Genomic DNA, 15894 nt, shown 5'->3' on the forward strand with positions numbered 1-15894 from the left:
ATTGGCTATGGTTAGAATATAGGTTTGACACCATATCTACCTTCTCCTCACTCAACCCTTCCCATTGCTTGATATTTTGGTAAAATTTGACTATACTAGGTCCATTAGTGGGTTTTGGTCAAAACCCACTAATGGATTTAGAGAGGTCAGATTGCATCCAAATCAATTCATGTGGCTTTCTCATGCATCAAGGACTCCAACGATGTCGTATATTGTTGATTTAGATCTCTCTAGAGGTGATCAAATCATACGATATATTTCAGCCTGAACGTGGGCCTGATATGGAACATATCAAGCCCATGTTGGGCTTGATATGGTGCCAAATCAAGACCAACGGTGGGCCTCATATGAAAAATATGATATCACAAATAGATACAAATAATTTTTTTAACATAACATCAAACTTTTTAACATAACAACAATTTTTTTACATATATATATTGAAGTATGCATATAGACAACAATCACACTTGCTCGATTCAGTTTGTGCCTATCATAATTTTATGTCCAACTCTAAATCTATGAGATTTAATTTGTATTTGCTTAAATGCGATTGATCTCTTAAATATTAAACTCTCCGCATATCATATTACAAAAAAGGCACAATCTAACCTACAAGATAATTTTTTTAAGTAGGTAAGAATCATTTGCATTCAAGAAATTTACAGGTGGTAAACAATTACTTACGAATTGCTTTGTGTTGGACCATCTACTTGAATCATTTTAAACTCTTTTGACAAAATAGGTTGTAGACCTTGATTCCACATATCAAAGTATAAGTTGTCTCTACTCTTAAAAAACTCCACCTACATGTAAATGACATTAGTAATCAATACATATTAAAGCTAAATGTGTTAAATATATATAACCTAATACTTACAGTTGTTTCAAATACAATAGTATAATTGTCTATATGTCCAAGAGAGTTATAATGAATGAATATACCTTCTTCCATGTCGATGATCATTAGATGACAATGATCATCTTTGTTATTGAGCGGACAGAAGATATATTTAATGGATCCATATTCATCAGTTTGACAAGTTTGTTGCAAGACTTCTTCTTTCATCATCTCAAACATATTCTATGTAAGGAAGATCCATTTCATTTAAAGACTAAAGTCAAGAATTAATAAATAAGATGATTTATGGTAGTCAAATACTCACGGCAAAGGAAACCCCACAAAAGATGGATGGAAATTATGCTTTTCCACAGGTTTTGGCTTCATGTGCAATAATTGAAACATATACATTAATGCAATCACCATGTGTCCACTGAGCCCAATCAAAGATTGTAAATAAATCTTCCATATCTAGTGAGAAAATTGAGTTGGACCAGACTGGAAGCGTCGTAACCCTTCATAAACAACAAAAACATAGTAACAATTTTCAACTATTAATATTAGTAAACTCTATAAATCATTAATGTTTTACATAGTGATGTAACTACGCTACCAACTAACATACTTTAATTGACTAATCTTAATAATGCATCTGCTATAAATATGCTTTTATTCTTCTTGAAAGATGTCTTCACTTGCTGACCAAATTTATAGACAAAAATGTCATTGAGGATTAAAAGACGAGTATGCTTTTCTCACCCTATTTATTCATCCTTATTGTTTTGCGATATGTCTTGAAGCCCTACCTTTAATATTTGATTTTTGACTTCCTAAAGATGAGTACATTTGATTTGTTGGCTTGATGAATGGTGGAACTTATAGTTGATGTGATAGTAGCTACTGAATCTACTTGTTGAATAATTTCTTTGTTTGTCCCTTTATCTTCAGATATAACTTTTCTATCAGTTCTCTTTCCTTTGGGTCATTGTTCAAATATTGTTGGTAGGGGCTTCACACACTTATTGGGTAGCCTCTTTACTCTTGTATGTGTTGGTGGTATGACCTCTTTTTTCGTTATAGGGGCCGCTTGTGCATCTTCAGATTCCTTCATCTGCAGCTTAGTTTGGAGCTCTTTGATTTTACTTTCGGCATCAACAATTAGCTTATCTTTTACTGATAAGAGATTATTCTTTTCATTTATGTTCGTGGTCATCACCCTTTTAACATCCTCCAAACTTTTAACAATAGTATTTAGTTGTTGCTTTAAATTTTCAATATGTTCTGTCTTTTCCTTGCACTCACTGCAATTGGAACTCTCTGGGCAATACAATAGACATTCTTGACTCTGATGTGAAGAACCTTGGTCTAATATATCAAGTCCTTGAGTTGGAGGAGGCCAACCTGGTATCAAAATTAGTTCAGATTCTACTAGAATTAAATCTACAATAATTTTCTCACTGCTCACATGGTCTATCATCTTTTTTACTATGTCAACATGATAGTTAGGCGAACTGCATTGAATGATTCTAGGAAATACTTCAGGATACTTTGGATTAATGAAATATATGTGCTCACTCATCTATACCTACAATGTGATTATAATGATTAAAAATAATTTAGACCAAATAATGTAAGTCACATATAATCTAACTTATCGCCAATATAGTGGGAAATCCCTTTAGTAAGGGAGCCTTAGGGGTTGAATCAACAACTTATGGTTTTGGCCTCAATATAACCTATAAACCAATGACCTCCAATTGAGGAGCCATGAAATTGTAAATCACATTACACCAGTTAAACCTGGCTAAGTTGTCAAAATCATCTAGGCAGTCAATCAGGGATAACACAGGTAATCTAGCAACGCTGCTAGTACCACGAAACATAACAGTTGTAAAAAATAGAGAATCTAAAGTTGACAGTATAGCTTGTCATTTGATCTAGACTTCATTATGAGTTCCTCCAAATGTTTGGCAAAACAATCAGATTATTGGAAAACTTGCATGTACAAAGGTCTGGATGCCTCATTTAAATCAAGTGGAATTGTATCTCCATTGTCGAGTAGGCCTAGAATCCCTGCAACATCAACCTTTGTGAATTGTAGTTTTTTCCCGTGGAAGATGAAGTTGTGTTCCTCCGAGTCCCAATTATCAAATATATTATGGACCACAACTCTTACATAAGGACAATTAGTGAGGTCGAGGACCCACGAGAAGGGTGTGCTTTGAATCAATTATTCTTGTTGTGTTGTCGGTTGAACAGAAGAAATAAATTTCGTGAAATGGAAATGGCTACTTTTCTAGTTCATTCTTTTATTGTGCACTCTATTTACAATAACTGGGTAGAGCAGCACCTTCACTTGAGGACTCAGTTTTTGAAGTCATCCCTAACTGAGCAAGCATAAACCATCAGTCACAATCAAAACAAATTTGGCCGCCCTATATACTAACGATAACCCCAGGCAAAATAAAAACTAAATAAGTATTGGAGCTACGTACATTCGAGAAAGAAGATGATGGTAGTCCTAAGCCACAGGAGTTTCGTGAAATGTTAAGTTTTTGTCCCGCTTGTAATTTAGTTGACCTAATTTCGATAAAGAAGATGCGTTGAAGCAGATGTGTTCTGTAAATCATGTTGGGCCTGATATTAACCATATCAGGCATGACTTTCGAGTTTTATCTTACAAGCACAACAAAACCCTATTAATATTTTAAGTTGTAACTTAGAGTTGAAACTCAATTTACAACCCTATTTGTTATTCAGAAAATTATTCAACCAAATAATTCTAACATTAGAAATAATCATGGGCCTGATATTTTCCCATATCAGGCCCACCGTGATAATGATATTTTTCCATATCATGCCTGCCTTGGGCCTGATATGTTTCCATATTAGGCCCACATTCTGGCTAAAATGTATCGTAAGATTTAATTACCTTCAGAGAGATCTAAATCAATAATAAACGGTACCATTGGAGTCCTTGATGAATGAGAAAGCCACAGGAATTGATTTGGGTACAATCTGATCTCTCTAGGTTCATTAGTGGGTCTTAACCAAAACCCACTGATGGACCTAATGTAGTTAGATTTCACCAAAATATCGAGCAATGAGAAGGGTTAAGCGAGGAGAAGATAAATATGGTGTCAAACCTAGGTTCTAACCACTACCAATAAAGTGATTGTGTCATGTCATTTGGCACGAATCAGTGTACTTGCTGGAATTCAATGAACAACACACACTTTCGAGTTTTAATTTACAAGCACAACAAAACCCTATTTGTTTAGTCGTAACTTAGAATTGAAACTTAATTTACAACCTTATTTGTTATTCAGGAAATTATTCAACCATATAATTCTCACATCAAAAATAACCGTGGGCCTGATATTTTCTCATATCAGGCCCACCATGGGCCTGATATTTTCTCATATCAGGCCCACCATGGGCCTGATATGGTGTTAGAATCCTAGGTCATTTTTGGTGTGATCAACTAAGTTAGGTTATATCCTGTTTTGGTTTAATCTCTATGTATAAGTGCGCAGGAGCTTAGGAGCACAGGAAGTCGAGCGGAAGACGCGGCTAGCGAGAAGGATGGCATGGGAGAGAGTCGACGGGTTCGGTGCGTCCGAGGGACGAGGTGCCGCGGAAGAGTACACCGGTGGACGAGAAGAACGGACGCAACGCTCGAGGGACAACAAGCCGAGGAAGAAGGCTGCTCGAGGAGAAGGGCGGAAATTGGGTTCGGGTGAGCCCTATTTCGGTTGGCCGCAATCACCTAGGCGATCGGAGTAGCAGGAGAGCGAAAGGAGCTGGAGAACACTGTTGGAAGTGCCCTCAACAAGGTGTTGAAGGCCCCTCCGAAGCGAACTAGCGCCTCCACAACCTTCAAGCAGAGGGCGCCCTCTATAAGCATGGAGGGCGCCCTCCATGCCTATTAAGGGCGCCCTCGACCTGGCCAAAGTGACCGTTTACAACGGATAAAGTTTTATCCGTACCGCCTCGCTAGAGGCGCCCTCCATACCCTTGGGAGGCACCCTCAAGCTATAGATAGAATTTCTAGGAGCTATAAAATGACCCCTGGAGCTAAGAAATAATCAATCAACTCAAGCATTCAATTCCTAGCAATAGTCTGAGCGTTCAAAGATTGTAAGAGGCTTCTCCGCCTACACAAAGGAATTTTTCTAGTGTTGTCATTGTCTTGGATTAACAACCACCCCGGTTGTAACCAAGTAAAATTCTGAGTCTCTTCTTTCAGTTTTTGTATTTTTTATTTTTTATTATACTATTGCTGCTAACTCGAGTTAAAAGTTCGAGAAAGGTCTTGATTTATTTTTCAGGCTATTCAACCCCCCTTCTAGCCAGCCTACCCGGACCTACAAGTGGTATCAGAGAAAGGGACGCTTCAGGAGGACTAACTGCCGAATGAAGCACATGAGATGGTTGGATCAAGCATTCACCCACTAAAGTTCGAGGGAGACTTTATCAACTGGAAAAAGAAGATTGAGGTATTTTTCAAGACGGATTTTTATTTATTTTTGATAATGAAGGTTGGTTTTTCAGCACCCGAAGGTAAAGATAAATTCCACTGGACGAAGAAGGAACAAGCTGACTTCGTGGCAAACGACAAAGCAGAATTTTATCCGCCGAGCGTCCTACCACCACAAGAAGTCAACCAGATCGGAGCTTACGAGTCCGCCAAGGAGCTCTCGAAAAAATTCTTGGAACTTCACGAAGGAACCTTGGAGGCAAAACTTGCGAAAAGGGACTTACTTCGCAGCCATATCAGCAACCTACGATTAGAAGAAGATGAGACTGTAGCACATCTTCACTCGAGAATCAAGGAGCTAATCATCAGACTTTCGAATCTCAGAGAAAAGGTAAGCAATCGAGATTCGCTAAGGTACGCACTTAATACTTTCCCTAGAAATAAAGAAATGAGCATCATTAGTGGATGCCTATTATGTCTCTAAGGACCTACAATCTGTTACTTTAGATGAATTATTCTCTACTTTTGAAGTTCATGAAACAAGATTTGCAAATTCAAAGAAGGAGCCAAAGCACAATATTGCTCTTAAAGCAAAAATGGACGACAAGATTCAGAATCGTCCTTCGATGATGATGAAACAGCGCTAATGGTGCGTAAGTTTAAAAAATTATTTAAATCTAAGCAATTTAATAAAGTACAGGGTAGAAGAAGAAGAAAAATAAAATGCTACCACTATGATGAAGAAGGACATGTAAAAGACAACTGCCCTAAGTTGAAGAAGAAGGACAAAGGCAAGGATAAGAAGTCTATCCAAACGGACAAACATAAGATCCTAAAAGTAACATGGGACGATACGTTGTCCGAGTCAGAGGTTAAAGCTTTCTCCGGACTTGCGTTGATGGCAAGTCACCAAGAAGTCGAACATGAAGCAAGTTCGTCCAAAATGAGCATCGAGAACATCGATGAAGGGGAGTGGCAACAGAAGAAAGCAACAGTTTGGGGGGAGCAACAAACAATGAGATCAACAAGGTAAGTAAGGTACGATTTCTCCCACATGACAAATTGTTTAAATTTGTGAAGTTATTAACTAAAGAATGTTGCAAGCTAGAAAAAGAAAACATAAATCTGAAATACAATTGTCCAAAGCATGTCCACTAGATTTATATGATAATATGCAAATAGAAAATGATAAATTAAAATCAGAGATAGAAAATTTGAAAAAATCATACATGTTCATACATTGAAAATATTAGGAAATATAGAAATTTGAACTGATATCTTAGATTTCATAAAGGACAAATTAGGAAAATTCCTAATAGTTATGTACCCCACAAATTTCTAATTAACCCAATAGGAAAGAACTTATATTGGGTTCCTAAAGAATATTTGAATTAAGATTTCTGTTATGCTTTCAGATAGTAGATTAAATGTTTAAATTCATTAAGAGGCTTTGTCTAAAAGTGGTTGATGATCCAATAACCAAGAAGATCTAGTGTCTCATCACAACCTGAAAGTCAATTTTTGAATTGAATATTTAATTGACAAATTGATAAGCATAAAATAATTAATTAAATTAAATACTTTCAATTTTTTTTCAATGATTTTTTACTTAACTTGCAAACTTCACTTAGAATTTTTTTTTATTTTTCACTTAGAAATTATTTTTTTACTTAACAGTAAAATAAGTTTTTTCTGTTAAAACTCATTTTTTTACCCTTAGATTTTGAGAACCCCAATTTTTTTTTGTATGATCAAAGGAGGAGAAGAGAAGATTAAGTCTAGGGGGAGGTAGTTCAAAATTTAAATTTTGAAAATCTTTTGCACCTTATTGTATAATTACAACTTTATTTATTTAGTATTGCAATTTAACCTTTTGATTATTTTACCCTAACTTAACTTAAGTTGCTCACATAAAAAGGGGGAGATTGTTGGAGCCTCAGGTTGTTTTTAGTATGATCAACTAAGTTAGGTTAGGTCAGGTCATGTTTTGGTTTGATCTCTGTGTCTAAGTGTGCAGGAGCTTAATTAGGAGCACAGGAAGTCGAGCGGAAGACGCGGCTAGCGAGAAGGACGACACGAGAGAGAGCCGATGGGCTCGGTGCATCCGAAAGACGAGGTGCCACGGAAAAGTACATCGGTAGACGAGAAGAACGGACGCGACGTTCAACGGACGAGAAGTCTGGGAAAAGGCTGCTCGAGGAGAAGGTCATAAATTGAGTTCGAGTCAGCCCTATTTCGGTTAGCCACAATCACCCAGGCGATCGGAGTAGTAGGAGAGCGAAAGGAGCTAGAGAACACTGCTGGAGGAACCCTCAACAAGGTGTTGAAGGCGCCTCCGAAGCGAACCAGCACCTCCGTAGCCTTCAGGCGGAGGGCGCCCTCCATAAGCATGGAGGGTGCCCTCCATAGCATTGAGGGTGCCCTCCATAACATTGAGGGCACCCTCCATAGCATTGAGGGTGTTGGGAATTTCGGGCAGCAAAAATCACTTTTTCGCGTTGCGGAAACCCCGATTTCCATGCCACCGGATCCGTGCGAAGTAAAATAAAATAAAATTTTACGAGTACGAGTTTCTTACATCTAGATCTACACTAGAACTACATGGTTAAGAGATTTACCCTTGATGCGAAGCCCTTCGCAATCCCGCTCGTCCAAAGGTTCGCCGGATCTCAAGATCGTCAAGTGTACGATCCTCTAGAGGTATCCACACGAACAAACTAGGTGGAGAAGACCAAACAAAGGTGTGCTAACACCTTAGATGTTTCGGCCAAGGAGGAGGAGAGGGAGAGCAAGAAGAGAGGAAGAAGAAGGAAGTTACTCACAAAATGAAAACTCCCAAGAAGAATTAAGTGGTCGGCCACATTGAAAAGAAAGCTTTTAAACCTCCATGGGATACCAAGAGTCACAACTCTTGGTCTCCCTCATGAGGTGGCATACACATATGCTAGCCTTGATGATGTGACACATCATTATTGGCCCACTCTTTGCCAACTCACCAATGAGGTGGCAAATGGTCAAGTCAAATTTGACCCTTCATCTTCCTCTCAAGTCAAGTCAAACCTGACTTCATTACTCCCATGGTTGATTAAATCCAACCATTTGATTCAAGCCAATTTAATATAATGAATCTAATTCATTTAATTAAATTGATTCAATGAGTCATAATCTAAATTAGACTCATTGAACACATGAATCAACTTGAGTCCAACTCAATTAGTTCAATTAGGATTACTCTTAATCCAATTTGATTCATCACATGAATTTAATCCTCTTGGTTCATCATATGAACCTAATCTCCATTTAATTATCCTTTGTGTGTGACCCTATAGGTTCTTGTAACGTTGGCAATGATTCTAAGCCCATTTAGAAGCATAAGTAATGAGCGATATCTAGCAACACATCATTACTACCCAAGTTACAAGAATGTTGAGATCCAACATCACCTCGTGACTACTAATTGTGACTCCTCACAATATATGACATTGTCCTTCTATCCTAGACATCTAGATTGATCGATACGAGGCATAGACTGTGTCATCCTCTAATCAATCTAAATCTTGAAGTCCAAGTAGACTCACTCAATTAAATGAGCTCAATATCTTATATTGACTCATTTGGGCATGACCATGCACTTCGTGGTCTCACTTTATCAAGAATATCGATATCGCTCCCGTCATATAGGAGGGATAGATCCTATCTATATCACTCACATCCCTTTGCATAATTCATTACATACCCAGTAATCGCCTTTATAGTCCACCCAGTTACGGGTGACGTTTGACGAAGCCAAAGTACGTAACTCCTTATGTAGGGATCCATGGTGACTTCAGGTCCAAGGACTAGTAGTCATACTAATAGCCACATGAGAAAGTATATGACACTCAATAATGATCCATGATACTTTCTCATGGCGGATCATTCAGTATACATTCTCCAATGCATACCCATGTGTCAACTTGATATCTCCATATCCATGACTTGTGAGATCAAGTCATCGAGTTGACCTACATGCTAGTCTCGTTGCATTAACATTGTCCCTGAATGTTAATACTCGACTAGGAATGATTAAGAGTAGTGTTCCCTATATCATCTCACTATCGATTCAACCAATCGATTGATATAGGTAAGAACCTTCTACTTAAGGACGCTATTATACTTAGTTTATTTAACACCAATACAAATAAGTATAATAATCATAAAGAAATACCTTTATAAGTATATAGGAATATAATACATCGAGTCCATACAACAATCATCATATGATTGGCTCTAAGGCTCTAACTAACAATCTCCCACTAGCACTAATGTCAATCAGTGTAGGCTCTAAGGCCCAATGACCTAGTGTGACCATCATGCTTTCTCTGTGCCAAAGCCTTAGTCAAGGTATCAGCGACGTTATCCTTTGTGGGTCAATACAAGTAAGTATAATAACTAAAACAAATGCCTTTATTTATATACAAAATATGATACAATGAGTCAATACAACAATTATCAAATGATTGACTCTAAGGCTCTAACTAACAGAGGGTGCCCTCCATGCCTATTGAGGGCGCCCTCAACCTAGCCAAAGTGGTTGTTCGCAGTGGATAAAATTTTATCCATACCGCCTCGCTAGAGGCACCCTCTATATTGTTGGGAGGCGCCCTCAAGCTATAGATAGAATTTCCAGGAGCTATAAAATAATCCTTTGTTGTTAGAAAATAATCAATCAACTCAAGCATTCAATTCCTAGCAATATTCTGAGTGTTCAAAAATTGTAAGAGGCTTCTCCGCCTACACGAAGGAGTTTTTCTAGTGCTGTCATTGTCTTGGATTAACAATCACCCCGGTTGTAACCAAGTAAAATTCCGAGTCTTTTCTTTCAGTTTTTGTATTGTTTACTTTTATTATACTATTGCTGCTAACCCGAGTTAAAAGTTCGAGAAAGGTCTTGATTTATTTTTCAGGCTATTCAACCCCCCTTCTAGCGGGCCTACCCGACCCTACATATAGTTCCATATAAGGCTCTCCATGTGCCTGACACGTTCTAGCTAAAACTTATCGTAATTTAGTCATACCTTTTAGATGAAGTCTAATTTACAAGCACCCGCTTTGAAATATCTAGACAATTGACACCTCATATCAGAGATATAAAATTTACAAAACTCAGCACAATTGTTTATCTTCAAATTCATGCAAACATATACCAGTAAAAAAAATATATGGATGTACTACATACAAAATTTTTCATGATATACTACATACAAAAGATATGGATCCATTCTGCCTTCATACAAAATATATAAATCAAGCATAATATTCATGCTTACAAAATATTCATGCATACATATACCAGTAAGTCAATTAGCAGGGGCTTGCGGCATTCTACAAGTCCTTCGATTATGGCCAAGTTGTTTACAGCGGCTGCATTTGATTTTTACCTTCCCGTCATGTTTTGAACTCAATTCGTAACTTCTTTCACCTACCGGGTTGCACAAAGCTATGGGAATATAGAACTATAAAGTTGTTTACACCACAAGGCCAAAATTTCTTGCTTTGACAAGGATAAATACAATCCATGTAAGTGGCCTTCCAAGTTTGTAAATGAAATAATGCTGACAATACAGGAGTGTTCTGATGAATGATTACAGCAATAGCATATGACCAAGCCAATCCAGAATTTTGAAACTCTCTGTACTTGCAATATTTTTTTTCCAAATCAACAATGTATGAAGCACCCTGGGTCTCTACTTTCATTTCAGTTTGAGAGTAGGGGTGGATTTTATATGGTCTAGTTTTATCTCTTCTTGAATCCATTTCTATAGTAGCATTAGGTGTCAAAGCACCCTCCCATTTTGAGCCTAGTCTTATTCCACTATACTTTTCTTTAAGGGCAACCCAGACAACATAAGCCAATGGTAATGACTCATACTCATAGACCAGGTTATCTACCATTGAACTAATCAATATACCCTTAGCAGTAAAGTCATTTTTCTTGCATGCCTTATAAGCATCAAGATCATGTTTATGCTATGCTATTGAACCATAATTTCTTATTTCTCAAGAACGTATTATATCTTAAGATGTTATATTTTATAGTTATCCCTATATAATTTCTCTCATTTATTGAGTTCAGCTATGATGTTCTTAGTAACCATAATATATCATAAATAAATACATGATTTAGCTATTCAGTGTAATTTATATGTATGAAATTTATCATTGGCTCAATGTAAATCTGAGTTAAATTACAAAATCAAGTGATAATTATGTTTCCACTTATTATTTGTATGATTCAATCTAATTAACATTGATCGATTATATTACATACATCTCATGACATGAACTAATCATTAAATGAACGATTACTCATTAAATGAACTCGTTATTAAATGAACTAATCATTCTTTTTTTAAGTTTGCTAAAACATAACATAGCTAACTCATAACATAAGCAACTCTTAGAAACTAGATAGGTCACTACTACTCCCATTAGGACAGACAATAGTGCAATAATAATCAATACAACCCTATCTTTCTAGACTCGGCTAGGGCATTCTCAAGCAAACTCTTCATGATCCTCCAAAATCCACATTCGGGTCCTTTTCTGAATCCTCCTCAATCTCTTCATGATCCTCTTCTTGAGGTGGTATTTCATGATCAACATGGTGAAGTCTCTCTATACACAACTCCGCATATGTAATGCACCCTCATAGTGCCCCCATATATAGTGTGCTACTTCATTGAGTTGTCTCGGTAGTGATCAAATCAAAGCCCAAATTCAATAATTATCTAGGATAGGAAAATCTTACTGCTCAAGTTTTCAAGATAACCTATCAAGTCTTTCAATGTGTCCCTTAACTCTCTAAGTAGAGTCATACTCTATCTCTTGAATAGTCTCCCTCAGTTCATTTTGTCACACATCATAATAAGTCATAGTATATATTATTCATGGTATCTGAAATTGAAAATAATAAAGTCAATACACAACTGACAAACCAGTAACAATATTGATTTATTTCAATTCAAAGTATGCATAGAACTAGTACACTAAGAACACAAAAGCAAACAATAGGTACAAGAAAATTTTCATAAATATTTTAAATTTGAATATAAACAATTTTCCCTCATTTAAATTTATTTTTCAAAAAAAAAATTAATTTAAAAAATCCTAAACAATTCAGAAAAATATTCTAATACAAAATCAGAATATTAATCTAAACTGACCCATGATCATCATGCGCTCACACGCGCCATTATGCACTCACACATTTATGCATGCATTGGTTGAACCTCATCAAGGGCCACATCACCCCATGACATATCACGTCCATATCATGCAAGCTCATTGTAATTTGGACAAGATGTATGCAGAACAGTGACAGATGTGCAACTGCTCATAAAGCAATGAACAAGATTGCGCAAATCATCATAGACTTCGTAGTTTTTGGCTCATACTGATTTAGCATTTTAATTTTAACAGCAGTGATCATGTCTGAAAATTGAGGAAATGGTATGCTGGAAACGATGACTTGATTGTTGATTGGGAGAAGACTTTTTTACTTCACGGAGAGGTTTCCTTTCTATCATGCACACACTCAGATGAGCAAATAAAACGTCAGTGCCCAGAAATCAGGGGTAGTCCCTGGCGAAGACCCTCTGACACTCAAGTAAGTACAATTCTGAACGAGTAAATGAAGAACAATAGAGAACGTGCATGCGAGAGCAAGCTTGAGATGTTTAGAGAGCGTATCTTGCCAACAGAGAGGACTCTCCTTTATATACCACCTCTCATAACCTCCGTAATCATCCGGTTGTTAGGTAAAGGAAAGTATACGACGTAGGCAATGTGTAATAATTGTTCGAGGAATCCTCCATTTGCTCATATGTATATCTTTTTTGTTGTTTATATAGCTTATGACGTTGAAGGAATATGCTATCATAAGTGGTCGGTTGATGAGAGACACAATAATCCTTGAAAAAAGTTTCAACAGAATATTCTCTAATATGTATTTATTATTCTGATAGATTGTTAGGATTCTCTGCTCATGTTGTCGGCTGAGTATATCCCAGCCGACTCATAAGGCCAGTCGTCTTTATGTTTGTGCTCACATTAAGCTGCTCAGTTATGTTATGCATGATATTAACGATCCGTTCAAAAAATAATATGATGCATTGGACGTGCTGAAAATCCGTTCAAGAAGTCATATGATAAATTGCGCGTGCTGGAAATCCGTTTTAGGAATCAATATGAAGCTAAGTGTCTTAGACCCGGTCGACCTTTTATCTGGCCGAGCATGCATAGAGAGATTTGTGAGAATTAGGGAGATTAACTTTTATTTTGATCAGACCTATGGCTGGTCGATTATGAGGTGGATTGGACATTCTGGCCGACCTATAAGGCTGACCGTCTTTAAACCCAGTCAGACATGCTATCTTTTCAGTTCAGGAGTAAAACACTAAACCCCTTATGCTCGACCAGCTTAAGGGTCAGTCGGCCCTCTCTCAGACGGTTTGTAATCTGATTGGGCTGGACCTGAGAGCCTTAGCACTAGGCGACCAACCAAGCTAGGTGGGAAATGCTCCCTTCTTTTGACTTTGGCCATCACATTATCTTGACTTTGACCGCCACGTTATTTCCTAGATCTGCTCATTATATCCCATATCAAGCAGTATGGAGCATCATATTGTGAATCATGCCCTCAAGGTATAATTAAGTTGACTATTACGAAACAGATATTATTATAATGGGCAAAAAGTTAAATCTCAATAAAATTAAAAATAATGTCCTCCTTAACTTCTCAATTTACTTTCTTTTATATATATATATATATATATATATATATATATATATTTTGGGAGACAAATTTCACCTTTGCTAACCAATCTTATTGTGAATCAAACATGATCATCGATATTCTAAAGTTCACAATAAAGATGACATGATGTATGCATGCATTGTTCTGCCATGCTTTTATTTCATGCATAACCAATATTAAATGAATGCACAATTATAATCAACATCATTTTTGTATTGTCGTATTTGACAAAATCAATTTCATCCAATGGGGGAAGGATTTTTTCTTTTGACTTTATCAAAATTTAAAATTTTATTTTATAATAATAATTTTGAAGAGGAGCCTTAACATAATAGTAAAATTATTATTATATGATCAAAAGATACTGATTCCATCTCTTATAAAAAATATGATAAAACTATAAGCTACGTACAATGGACTGACTGTCTTTTTTTTTTTTTTTTTTATGATAATAACTCTGTCTCACATTTATAATAATAACTCTATTTCATACTAACCAACTCAATTCTACAATTTAAATAATTCATGTGGCAAAAGGTGATTCGTTCATCCCAGCGCCACCGTCAACCCGTCCCTAGGTCAATATGGAAGAGGTAAATCATGGATGACTACTAATTATTAGTGTAAATGGTCAAGACATGTATTACAATTGATGATGTCCCTCCTTGTCATTTGCACTTGCCATCACAGACGATTAGGACGAACCACCCTTGAACTTTCACCGAACAAAGATGTTTTTTTTTTTTTTTTTTTGCCTGAATCCATTCCCTTTACCTGGGCGTCATATATAAAGGGAGAATGCAGTTTTATTAACTGACAGTGAGAGTCATGGCAACTGCATGTGCAGTTGTCATCCCACTACCAATATGATGAAGAGGGAATCATGTATGCTACTTGTTCGCCCCCGTAATGGTACACTAATTAGGTCCTCTAATAAATAACTAAAAATTTAAAGTTTAAGTCTCAGCTATAGTATATTATAAGAGATTTTTTTCTCTAGTGAGAAGTGAGCCTAAAAACATTGGTCATCTGAATGAGTCTCTATGAGCGCTTTCTGATTTATCCTGGTAGTTGATGAAAATTTTCTATAGGATCAAACCGGTTACCCCTAGGTTTAGTCAATTTAAAGAATTGGATATCAAATGCTAAATAAAATAATTTTTAAAAAAATGTATGCTACTTGTTCCGACCAAATATTGTGGATAGTCAAGCCACTAGTTAATGAACAAGCTGACATTTGCGCTCTCAGGAGATCATCGGTGAGGAGGATGAAGGAGCCTGAGATGCGCTCCAAAAGAGAGTTAGAATTATGTCGACGATGGATCCCGATAGGCTACTCTAAGGCGTAAGTTAGGGTTTGCTTGAGCTGTTATGTTGAAAGAAGATGGAGAAGAATGAGAGAACCTGGTGGAGTTATGGAGAGTCCAAAATCCTTTGCACTTACCCTCTCTAAGATTTATAAATTGTCAGAAGAGCATCTCCACATAAGCGCTACGTTGTGGACTCCTCCATCATCTTCGTATTACCAGATCCGACAGTCGTTAATTATCTCCCCATTCACCAAATTCCACGTGTTTGGAGGAGAGCATCTAGGCGACCATATCGTCCAATCCCCTAACCATCTCTTCATTCATTTGATCATGTGTTCTAGAACATTCGTAGAGGGACGATCTTGTTGAGGAGGTGGTTATGCTACATGATTTGAGAATGAGAAAATGATGTTGATGTTGAGTGACCTTAAGGACAGATGAAGTCTACGACTTAGGTCGAGACACG

Source organism: Zingiber officinale, chromosome 8B (assembly GCF_018446385.1).
Source record: "Zingiber officinale cultivar Zhangliang chromosome 8B, Zo_v1.1, whole genome shotgun sequence".
In the NCBI taxonomy this organism is placed as follows: domain Eukaryota; kingdom Viridiplantae; phylum Streptophyta; class Magnoliopsida; order Zingiberales; family Zingiberaceae; genus Zingiber; species Zingiber officinale.